Genomic DNA, 12,013 nt, shown 5'->3' on the forward strand with positions numbered 1-12,013 from the left:
TGTGTTAGTATTTTGCAGCTGTGACTTATTAAACTGATAGTTCGGTATTTTTCACATTTGTCAACACCTGCTTTCTTTGGGATTGGAATTATTATATTCTTCTTGAAGTCTGAGGGTATTTCGCGTGTCTCACACATCTTTCTCACCAGATGGTAGAGTTTTGTCAGGACTGGCTCTCGCAAGGCCGTCAGTGGTTCTAATGGAATGTTGTCTAGTCTGGGAGCCTTGTTTCGACTCAGGTCTTTCGGTGCTCTGTCAAACTCTTCACACAATATCGTATCTCCCATTTCATCTTCATCTACATCCTCTTCCATTTCCATAACATTGTCAAGTACATCGCCCCTGTATAGACCCTCTATATACCCCTTCCACCTTTCTGCTTTCCCTTCTTTTGCTTAGAACTGGGTTTCCATCTGAGCTCTTTATGTTCTTACAACTGGTTCTCTTCTCTCCAAAGGTCTCTTTAATTTTCCTGTAGGCAGTATGTATCTTACCCCTAGTGAGATAAGCCTCTACATCCTTACATTTGTCCTGTAGCCATCCCTGCTTAGCCATTTTGCACTGCCTGTCGATTTTATTTTTTAGACGTTTGTATTCCTTTTTGCCTGCTTCATTTACTGCACCTTTATATTTTCTCCTTTCATCAATTAAATTCAATGTTTCTTCTGTTACCCAAGGATTTCTACTAGCCCTCGTCTTTTTACCTACTTGATCCTCTGCTGCCTTCACTACTTCATCCCTCAGAGCTACCCATTCTTCTTCTACTGTACTTCTTTCCCCCATTTCTGTCAATTGTTCCCTTATGCTCTCCCTGAAACTCTGTATAACCTCTGGTTTAGTCAGTTTATCCAGTCCCATCTCCTTAAATTCTCGCCTTTTTTCAGTTTCTTTAGTTTTAATCTGCAGTTCATAACCAATTGATTGTGGTGAGAGTCCACATCTGCCCCTGGAAATGTCTTACAATTTAAAACCTGGTTCCTAAATCTCAGTCTTAGCATTATATAATCTATCTGATACCTTTTAGTATCTCCAGGCTTCTTCCATGTGTACAACCTTCTTTTATGATTCTTGAACTAAGTGTTAGCTATGATTAAGTTATGCTCTGTGCAAAATTCTATCAGGCGGCTTCCTCTTTCATTTCTTAGCCCCAATCCATATTCACCTACTATGTTTCCTTCTCTCCCTTTTCCTATACTCGAATTCCAGTCACCCATGACTATTAAATTTTCGTCTCCCTTCACTACCTGAATAATTTCTATTATCTCATCATACATTTCATGAATTTCTTCATCATCTGCAGAGCTAGTTGGCAATAAACTTGTACTACAGTGGTAAGCGTGGGCTTCGTGTCTATCTTGGCCACAATAATGCTTTCACTATGCTTTTTGTAGTAGCTTACCTGCACTTTTATTTTTTATTCATTATTAAACCCACTCCTCCATTACCCCTATTGTATTTTGTATTTATAACCCTGTATTCACCTGACCAAAAGCCTTGTTCCTTCTGCCACCAAACTTCACTAATTCCCACTATATCTAACTTTAACCTATCCATTTCCCTTTTTAAATTTTCTAACCTACCTGCTGGATTAAGGGATCTGACATCCCACGCTCTGATCCGTAGAACGCCAGTTTTCTTTCTCCTGATAACGATGTCCTCTTGAGTAGTCCCTGCCTGGAGATCAGAATGGGGGACTATGTTACCTCCGGAATATTTTAATAGGCTACCTAAACTGTTGATATTAACAAATATCGTAGCAACCTTCTTATTTTCCATATATCTCATATTTAGCCAAATTACGGGTAAGCTTCTCAGAAGAAGAGCTTGTTTTAGAAGCACAAGCAGCTTCAGTACTGGTACTAGGCCCAAGCTCACGTTCACAATAAACTTCCACTTCATATTCATCGCAGTGCAAAAACTGTTTTTGGTTACATTTCCCCCCACTGAACTCACGTTTTCTCTTCTTGTTTTGTATTTTCGACAGCCCGCCATTGTGGCCATGCAGTTCTAGACGCTACTGTCTGGAACCGAGCGACCGTTACGGCCGCAGGTTCGAATCCTGCCTCGGGCATGACGTGTGTGATGTCCTTAGGTTAGTTAGGTATAATTAGTTCTAAGTGCCAGGCGACTGATGACCTCAGAAGTTAAGTCACATAGTGCTCGGAGCCATCTGAACCATTTGAGTCCTATTCACGGCAGTTTTACATAGTATAAACTTATTTGCTGAGATCTAAACACTGAAATACGAATATCGTAAATGAATTTCACTTTCAGTCACCGCAAACAAAGAGCTGAAAACAACAAAGTAAACTGGCAGCTGCTTTCATCATTATTGCCAACAGTATTTCATTATTGTTATCAACTAAGCTTTCGAACAGCTCTACTATCACAAGTAGTCACTAGCGAGTAAAAAGAAGGTCGAGTTCATGAAAATTGTGCGTTGCAGGGTTTTATTAAAACGCTTGTAAAACGGAAACCACTCAACAGAAATTAATAAATTTGATATCAATTTAAACCCAAATAAATGCGTAACAAAAAAAGTGCAAAAAATAAAAATAAAAATTTTTGGATCGAACAACCATCCGAGACCTGGGACTGTGTGTGTGTGTGTGTGTGTGTGTGTGTGTGTGTGTGTGTGTGTGTGTGTGTGCGCCCCGCATGGGTCACGTATGGAAGATTCAACATCAATACTCAGTTGCCGTCTCTCTATTTGATACTGTCACTCCGTGGAGAAACCTCCATTAATGCAGATAGGTTGAGCTTTAAATGTTTCAGTAACAGACTTTGAAGTTGGTGAACACTCCTAATTGGTTTAATTTTCAAGTCACCTTCCAGTCCTTTGCTTTCACAACAGGGATTTTATTGCTATAGCCAGATCAAGTCTCCTTATCAGTCAATCAGCTCAATCCCTCATAATGAACCATGTTGCTCAATCAGAGCAAAACCCATGCCCAGGATATGACAAATTTTGATGCCAGGTGTGAGGAGCACTACAGCACTTGGGCATTCCGGAGGTACAATTCACAGAACAATTGACATAGTGGCTGACACATTGCACGAAATTGTGGTGACTAAACTTCCTGCATTAGAAATTCAGCTCCACGACAGTTGAGTCTGGGAAGGAGTGCCGGACCACAGCAGCTTGGTGCAGGACCACAGCAGCAAGGTGCAGACCCACAAGGTAAGGGGTGCCTAAGCAACCACAGGTCCATGGGTTCGAGGCCGAGCGTCCTGTGCAAATGACAGGGTTGGCACAGCCAAGTAGACCAGCAACCAACGTACTCCAAAATTGCATGCATATGGGCAGCATGCAATCACTGAGCGATGCAGCACGGCAGGAGTCAATGCACCACAAGAAAAGTGGCATATATCGAATATTGAAGTAACTTTAACTGTATCCTGTAAGGGTTACGATAGTCAAGTTTGTTAAGATGGTCCCAAGTAATGGAGCATCTTCGTCCACCAATAGTGGTAAACTTACAATTAAGGAAGATTTTTGTATAATATTTACGTTGTTTGGCGGCAACATGCAAGATTTTAGTCAATAGAATATGTAGATGCAGTATTTGATTTGGTGAAGGTCAAGGAACAGGAATTTTAACTGAAATTTATTAAATCCCAGGAACTGACAAAGTGATGTCATAGTGCGCAAAAGAACAGGTACGTGGGAAGACATAAAGGTTCTGGAAGAGAATTATGCAAGCAAAATGACAATGGATTATTATGTTTGTGAAATATTTCAGGAAAGGCAAGGCAAGGTCAATGGGAACCAATATTGCCATGGGTACATAAGATTTTCGAAAAGCTTTAAAGTCATGAGTAGAGAAGATTAGAAAGGTGCTGAATCTGGTAGGCTCTTTGGGAACAGCATGTTTCATAGGAGGGCTAAGCAACGAAGATAGCCAGACAACTATGCAAAGCCGAGGTGATGAAACTGGGTCAACAGTAGCAGTAGAGCTTGCTCTTCAAGAAGAGAGTGCATTATTCTCCATGAGATCAACAGTTCCATGAACGACAATGGGACATGCAACCATCTAGAAAAGTGAAAGACGAAGTATTTCACATGTGGTGTGAAAGGACACATGGCTAGCGAGTGCATAATGAATAAGCCAGAGGGCACAGTGCGCATTATGGCAGTTTACGATTTATTTTTATCAGTGTGACAAGCCAGGTTACATAGACGCGAAATGTGAAGTATTGTCAAAGAAAGTGAACGGTACTGAGCCCAAAAAATTTAAAGGCAGCTGTAGGGAAACCAACGATTTAGGCATAGGGCAAGGCACCCAGTATAATCTACCTGGTCACAGTGGATTGTGTACAAGAACAAAAATTTAACGTGATTTAAATGTAAACAAACAGGACACTACATCAGAGACTACAAAGAACATGTGGCACGCACAGAGGAAGAGCCATGCCAACAAAACTGGCAGAAGTTCAGAGAAACTAAAAGGCAACAAAGACACACAGTCTGGCATTGTCACACTAAATAAGGTAACAGTTAGGGCGATGGACTGTGCAACAAAAAATGATATCTTAGTGTTATATTGTGTAGAATTAAGTTGCCTATAAGACACAGGAGCACAGTTGGTCTCATTAAAGGAAACAAGTATTCCAGTTAACTGCATGGTTAGAGTAAATGAAGTAAAAAGGTTTGGCTGCAAGGTGTCAGCACTTCACTGGTAAGTACAATAGGTGCAGTGCAAATCCATTTATGTGTGAAAGGTAAAAGAAAGTCTGGCGAAGTTTCGTATATACAGGTCAGAGCTAGACATTCCATGCAATGGGCTGATCGGTTGGCATTTACTAATGCAGCACAATGTAAAGTTAGATCATATGGGAAACGTCTTAAGGCTTTAAATAGAAGAAGAACTGAAAGGTGGTATCGAGGCATATCAGGAATCCAATTTGGAAAATCAGGCACAGCGACGGAAAAAATATTAAGAGCGGACAGAAGAATACCACGAGATTGTGAAAGGGAAATGGTTATCGCAAAACACGAAATTGTGCATGGAGCGTATGTACCAGAATCATTAGTGAGTTTTGAAAGGCATATGCATAGTAAGTGCACAGAATTTTTCCTCTAACAAAGAAAAGTTGGACAACTTGAGGTTAGTCATGGTAGAATTAAAGCAACTAGTAAAAGTATATGAAGTAAAGGGCACCGAAGAAGAAATCAAATTGTGGTAGTGCTTTCCAAAAGCAAGTGAGGGTTTATCACTTTAATGTGGAGAACGGGAGTTCACTAGCAGAGGAATGGACCAAGAATGGAGAGGGATTCCAATTATCTGGGGACAAAATGTCATGCACATCTGCACAGAATTCTGATAGAACTGAAATGTGCAAATAAGCTTTACGCCAGAGCATACTGAATTCCAGAAGCACAGAAAAAGATCTTAGGAGGCCAAATTGAGCAAATACTGAAAGGTAATCATTAAAAGTGTCATCACGTGAAATGCACCATTATTGTTGGTTCCAAAAAAGACAGACGCCAGTGCCAAACAGAAGTGGAGAGTCCTGATGGACTACAGGCAATTAAACAATGCATTTCCACAACCGTACAACTCCGATATCTTTGACCAACTACGGCAGTCTAACGCTCTGAACACTTAAAAGTGTGAGTGTGCATCTCGGTTATATTGGATTGTTCCCCCACACCACCTTCCACTTCTTTACGAGGTGACTTACTTGGAATTTGCAGCCACTCCTCTTTACTGAATAGCCGGCTGCTGGAAACCCTCTTGACTACTTCTCCGTCGAATAACGCTAGGTACAGGAATTTTTAGACACTTTCTACTTATGGAAAACGTAGACATACATACTTCACTTTTCGTCAGTTAACGATGTATTTGACCTCCATACAGAATAAAAATTTCACTTACCACATGAATATGTAACTTTGTGCAAGTCTCTTGTACAGTCAGACATTACAAACAAATTGAGTTACAGTTAAAAGAAAGTTGGCTTGGATACCATGACCTTTCTTAACATGAATCATAAAATAAGTCTTGCCTCTAACAAGGGTGTGTGAAGAGCCCACAAGAGTAGTTCCTCAACTGTTCCTGTTTTAATAACGAATAGTCAATGACACAATAAGCACAGAGGTGCATATAAACTCCATAGTTCTTCGTTCTTCCTTTCACACTCACTAAAACATCTATGGATTGCCCGACAGGTACTTGTCGGTGCCGTCCAACAGCCACGTCTACTTTCTTCACGCGACTGATTTGAAACCTGCTCACACAAACATGTGACGTGCAGTAGATAGGATTCTACCATTCCACTTATATCCAGAATATTGTGTGTTCGAGAGAGAAGACACAGTGGTTCTAGAATTTACACAGAAATTGTCGAATCATTACCATATCTCTCCTCCCCCCCCCCTCAGACTGAACACGCGATATTTTATACATAATCATTATCCAAATAATATCACTCATAACAACATTTCATACCTTAACAGTATACGTTTCTTACATATGTTTATACACATATCTTTCCTTTCCATAACAATTCTCTGTCCTCTCTTGAACAATCTTTCGCTTATTGTTTCTTTACTCTTATTTTACTTTGTTATTAAGACATGAGTATTTACTCATGGTTTTAGTCAGCTTTACTAATGTTTAGGAATTGCGAGGACACTCTACTTTTTTCCATCGTAAACTATTTTCTATTCTTATCTTTTGTACTACCTTTTTCCTAGTATGTACTATTTTCATTATTTGTAGCTTGGAGGAACTCTCTCTGGACGAAATGAAAGTGTTCTTTTGACTCTCATATAGTTCCATGAAACATTATAGTGCTAGCCGCTCATAGAATTCACACTCCCCAGAATAATCCCTATAAAATTTGTGACTTCCCAGGATGCTGTTCCCTTCTTCTAGGATCAGCACCTATTCCTTGCTTTCGGGTTGACCTTGTGAGATTACTTCCTCTTTCCATTCTGGTAGGGTACGCCCCTTACAAACATCCCATTTTTTTAGGTCATAGGTCTCCACGTAGGTACGCCTGCTCTTTATACTTAGTGAATGCCAGGTACACCCCCTCTTATCCTTCCTGAGTAGACCTCATAGTTCATTACCCTATTATATATTTCTGTGTGTACCATAATTAAGCATATTCTGGTTTAGATGTCAATCTATTTTAAACTTCACATTCATTCTTTAATATATCATTTACTCCCTAGAGTCCTCCTGTACTTATCAACTTCTGTATTTTCAATAGATACAATGTCTAAATATACTATTTACGTCCCACTATCCTTCATTTCATCAGGGTACTTATTACGCAGACGTTTCAATTCCTCTCCTACTTTCGTTTTCTTTCTTTCCTCACTCCTCTCTCTTATTTATCCATTACTCATTACTACTTTATGGTTGTTCGTTATGTATGTGCACCTCTTCTTATGTGTATAAGTTGTAGAACCGTCATAGCTTCCTATACATGTGTACATGTTTCCATACGTAGATAGTGCCAAAAGTGTCAATGTCGTCGTAACTGCCGTCTGCTCCATATCTGCTGTGCAGCGAGGTACGTTAATTTAATTATTAACTGTATTTTTCTTACTTGTCACTTCTTCTTCCGTGTGTTTTTGCTTTTAGGAAGCTTTAATTTTGGAGTACTAGTAATAGTGTTCCATAGATTTCGTGTTTCTTTTGAATACAGTCAGAGAGAGTCCCTTTAGTCAGCTGTAGTGCTAGCGTTTGTTTTGAATACAGCCGAGAGACAGGTAGTGCTTATTTTCATTGTTTTCAACGAGAAGTGTCTAGTAACCATAGTTTAGTCAGCTATCAGCCGCCTTTAGTGAATCAGCAGTCTAGTTAAAATTTGATCAACTCTCTACAGTAAATTCGTTTCTTAGGATGGATAGAATGTGTGACTGCTGTGTACGGACGCAGGAGGAGCTGGCCAGTGTTCGCGAACAGCTGAACGTGTTGATGGCCGCGGTCAGCCGTCTTTACGCTGCTGCCTCGGAGTGTAGCGGCATTGGGGAGGGGGGGAGGGGGGTTGGTGCGTGGCATGGTACACCCCACGTGTTACATGCTTTACCCATTGCCCCTGCAGTCGGGACATCTTTGCGGGTACCGGGCGCGGTTGGGCCACCCTCTCCACAAGGGGAGTGGCGGTTTCAGCGGCGCACGAGGCGGAGGGTCAATGTGGAGGCCGGCCGTGTGGCATCGCCCGCTCTGCCTGTGAGTGGACATGTGGCCGCTCCTTCAGCAAGATAGGACTAGGCACACGGGGGGAGGGGTTTATTAGTGATTGGGAGCTCCAACGTTAGGCGGGTGATGGAGCCCCTTAGGGAAATAGCGGAAAGGTCGGGGAAGAAGGCCAGTGTTCACTCTGTCTGCTTGTCGGGGGATCTCATCCGTGGTGTGGAGGAAGCCCCGCCTGCGGCGATAGAGAGCACCCGACTGAAAATTGTTGCTCAAGTCGGCACCAATGACTCCTGCCGTCTAGGTTCAGAGGTCATCCTCAGTTCACACAGGCCGTTGGCGGAGTTGGTGAAGACGGAAAGCCTCGCTCGCTGGGTGGAATCTGAGCTAACTAGAGCTAACTATTTGCACTATCGTTCCCAGAACCAATCGCGGTTCTCCGGTTTGGAGCCGAGTGGAAGGCTTAAACCGGAGGCTCAGACGATTCTGCGGAAATCTGGGGTGCAAATGTCTCGACCTCCGCTGTCGGGTGGAGAAATATAGGGTCCCCCTGAATAGGTCAGGCGTGCAGTACACGCAGGAAGCGGCTACAAGGATAGCGGAGTACTTGTGGAGTGCACATGTGGGTTTTTTATGTTAGAGAATTCCCTCCCTAGGCCCGACAAGACGCCTACGCGACAAGGTAGTAATAGGCAAAAGGCAACAGGGAATAACAATATTAACGTGCTAATAGTAAACTGCAGGTGCGTCTATAGAAAGGTCCCAGAACTGCTCTCATTAATAAACGGTCACAACGACCACTAGGACAGAAAGTTGGCTGAAACCAGATGTAAACAGTAATGAAATTCTAAACTCAGATTGGAATGTATAACGCAGAGACAGGCTGGACAGTGAAGGGGGAGGCGTGTTTATAGCGATAAGAAGTGCAATAGTATCGAAGGAAATTGACGGAGATCCGAAATGTGAAATACACTCCTGGAAATTGAAATAAGAACACCGTGAATTCATTGTCCCAGGAAGGGGAAACTTTATTGACACATTCCTGGGGACAGATACATCACATGATCACACTGACAGAACCACAGGCACATAGACACAGGCAACAGAGCATGCACAATGTCGGCACTAGTACAGTGTATATCCACCTTTCGCAGCAATGCAGGCTGCTATTCTCCCATGGAGACGATCGTAGAGATGCTGGATGTAGTCCTGTGGAACGGCTTGCCATGCCATTTCCACCTGGCGCCTCAGTTGGACCAGCGTTCGTGCTGGACGTGCAGACCGCGTGAGACGACGATTCATCCAGTCCCAAACATGCTCAATGGGGGACAGATCCGGAGATCTTGCTGGCCAGGGTAGTTGACTTACACCTTACACCTTACACGTTGGGTGGCACGGGATACATGCGGACGTGCATTGTCCTGTTGGAACAGCAAGTTCCCTTGCCGGTCTAGGAATGGTAGAACGATGGGTTCGATGACGGTTTGGATGTACCGTGCACTATTCAGTGTCCCCTCGACGATCACCAGAGGTGTACGGCCAGTGTAGGAGATCGCTCCCCACGCCATGATGCCGGGTGTTGGCCCTGTGTGCCTCGGTCGTATGCAGTCCTGATTGTGGCGCTCACTTGCACGGCGCCAAACACGCATACGACCATCATTGGCACCAAGGCAGAAGCGACTCTCATCGCTGAAGACGACACGTCTCCATTCGTCCCTCCATTCACGCCTGTCGCGACACCACTGGAGGCGGGCTGCACGATGTTGGGGCGTGAGCGGAAGACGGCCTAACGGTGTGCGGGACCGTAGCCCAACTTCATGGAGACGGTTGCGAATGGTCCTCGCCGATACCCCAGGAGCAACAGTGTCCCTAATTTGCTGGGAAGTGGCGGTGCGGTCCCCTACGGCACTGCGTAGGATCCTACGGTCTTGGCGTGCATCCGTGCGTCGCTGCGGTCCGGTCCCAGGTCGACGGGCACGTGCACCTTCCGCCGACCACTGGCGACAACATCGATGTACTGTGGAGACCTCACGCCCCACGTGTTGAGCAATTCGGCGGTACATCCACCCGGCCTCCCGCATGCCCACTATACGCCCTCGCTCAAAGTCCGTCAACTGCACATACGGTTCACGTCCACGCTGTCGCGGCATGCTACCAGTGTTAAAGACTGCGATGGAGCTCCGTATGCCACGGCAAAGTGGCTGACACTGACGGCGGCGGTGCACAAATGCTGCGCAGCTAGCGCAATTCGACGGCCAACACCGCGGTTCCTGATGTGTCCGCTGTGCCGTGCGTGTGATCATTGCTTGTACAGCCCTCTCGCAGTGTCCGGAGCAAGTATGGTGGGTCTGACACACCGGTGTCAATGTGTTCTTTTTTCCATTTCCAGGAGTGTAGTTGAGTGAGATGCCAGAGGAGGTTTGGTGTTGAATCATCTCCTACAGAATGGACTTGTCCCACCTTCACCCTTTGAGATCCCCGAAGGAAACCCTAGCAACCCTATGGAAACGGCAAATGATGAAAAATCAGGCACACTTGTTTGTGGGGGTTGTTTGAAAGGCGTGATCTGTGTTTTGTGTTAATCATAATTTATCTCTTCTTGTAAACCATGCTTTTAGCTACAATACCCTCCCCTTTCCAAATTTATACAAACCCTCCCATCCATATTACATCTCATAAAAGGTATAAAATACTCTATACAAAATAGAAAATCTATACACTACGGTATAACAGTTCTTCAGCTAGTCACATCTTATATTTTCGAGAAATATTATATTCCATTTAGTTTATTTCTTCTAGATATCACTTTTCCTGTGATTCTCTCAAGTTGTTTTCTATTTCATAATCATATCTGGGTTTCTAAGCAATAAAATTACAAAATAGTTCTAGATTTTAAAGGAATTCAGTGCAGAAAAATATCCGGAAAAACACCGAAAACAACTCGGGATCAAACGGTCGTTACTCCGCCCGTTAACTTATTATGTTAACATGCCTGGGGGATTTACAATTTTACATCCTTCACATTGTATTTATGCTTCTCTAATCCAGCTGTGGGATCTACTAAAAATAACATCTTAGGATGGACCACCGTTTGTACCCTGTACAATCCCTCATATTTATGAGTCTCTTTCTTCAGAGTTGAGCTGGGAGGATGTTTTATAAGAACCAGGTCATCGACTTGCTACTGAGGCTCCACAGCATTTTCGTTATGCTTACTTTTTGTAGCGACTTTTCAATTAAATTTTTAGAAGCTATTTCCTGATTTACTTCATAATTGACACTAGGTTGTTCAGTATAATTAAAACACTTAGAGGATCTTCTACAAAAGGTTTGCCTGTAACTTTTATACTGTGTTAACCCAGTCGATAAATGGGGTAATTCATTTAGGATAAGTTCAAAGTCCCAAATTTTCGTTGCCTATTAAGTACGTTTTAATGGCAGTAAGTACGACATAATTTTCCAGTTTCCTTCATTACTCGCTCACACGGTTTGATGACGGATTATAATCGGATATTAACACTTGTCGAATACGTACCCACACTAGGAGTTCTCTAAATTCGTTACTCAAAAATTGTGGTAAGTTATCCGTAAGAAACTGTTTTGGTTTATCTACTTCTAGAAAGTATTGTTGTGAACAGTGTATAACTGTCTGCGTATTTGCTAAAAAATTGGATATAGTTTAACATATTTTGACCAAAATTCTACGATAACTAAAATGTATGATACTCCTCCCTTCCCTTCGGAACTGGTCCAAAATATCTGCTGCTGTGAAGTTGTGTAATGACTTAGAAATAATAGGATACGTTTTGTAATTCACCTGAGTATTATTCTCTTTTACTTTCTGGCGAGTTTCACAGGTT

The sequence above is a fragment of the Schistocerca gregaria genome, chromosome 4 (genome assembly GCF_023897955.1).
Source record: "Schistocerca gregaria isolate iqSchGreg1 chromosome 4, iqSchGreg1.2, whole genome shotgun sequence".
NCBI classification, from domain to species: domain Eukaryota; kingdom Metazoa; phylum Arthropoda; class Insecta; order Orthoptera; family Acrididae; genus Schistocerca; species Schistocerca gregaria.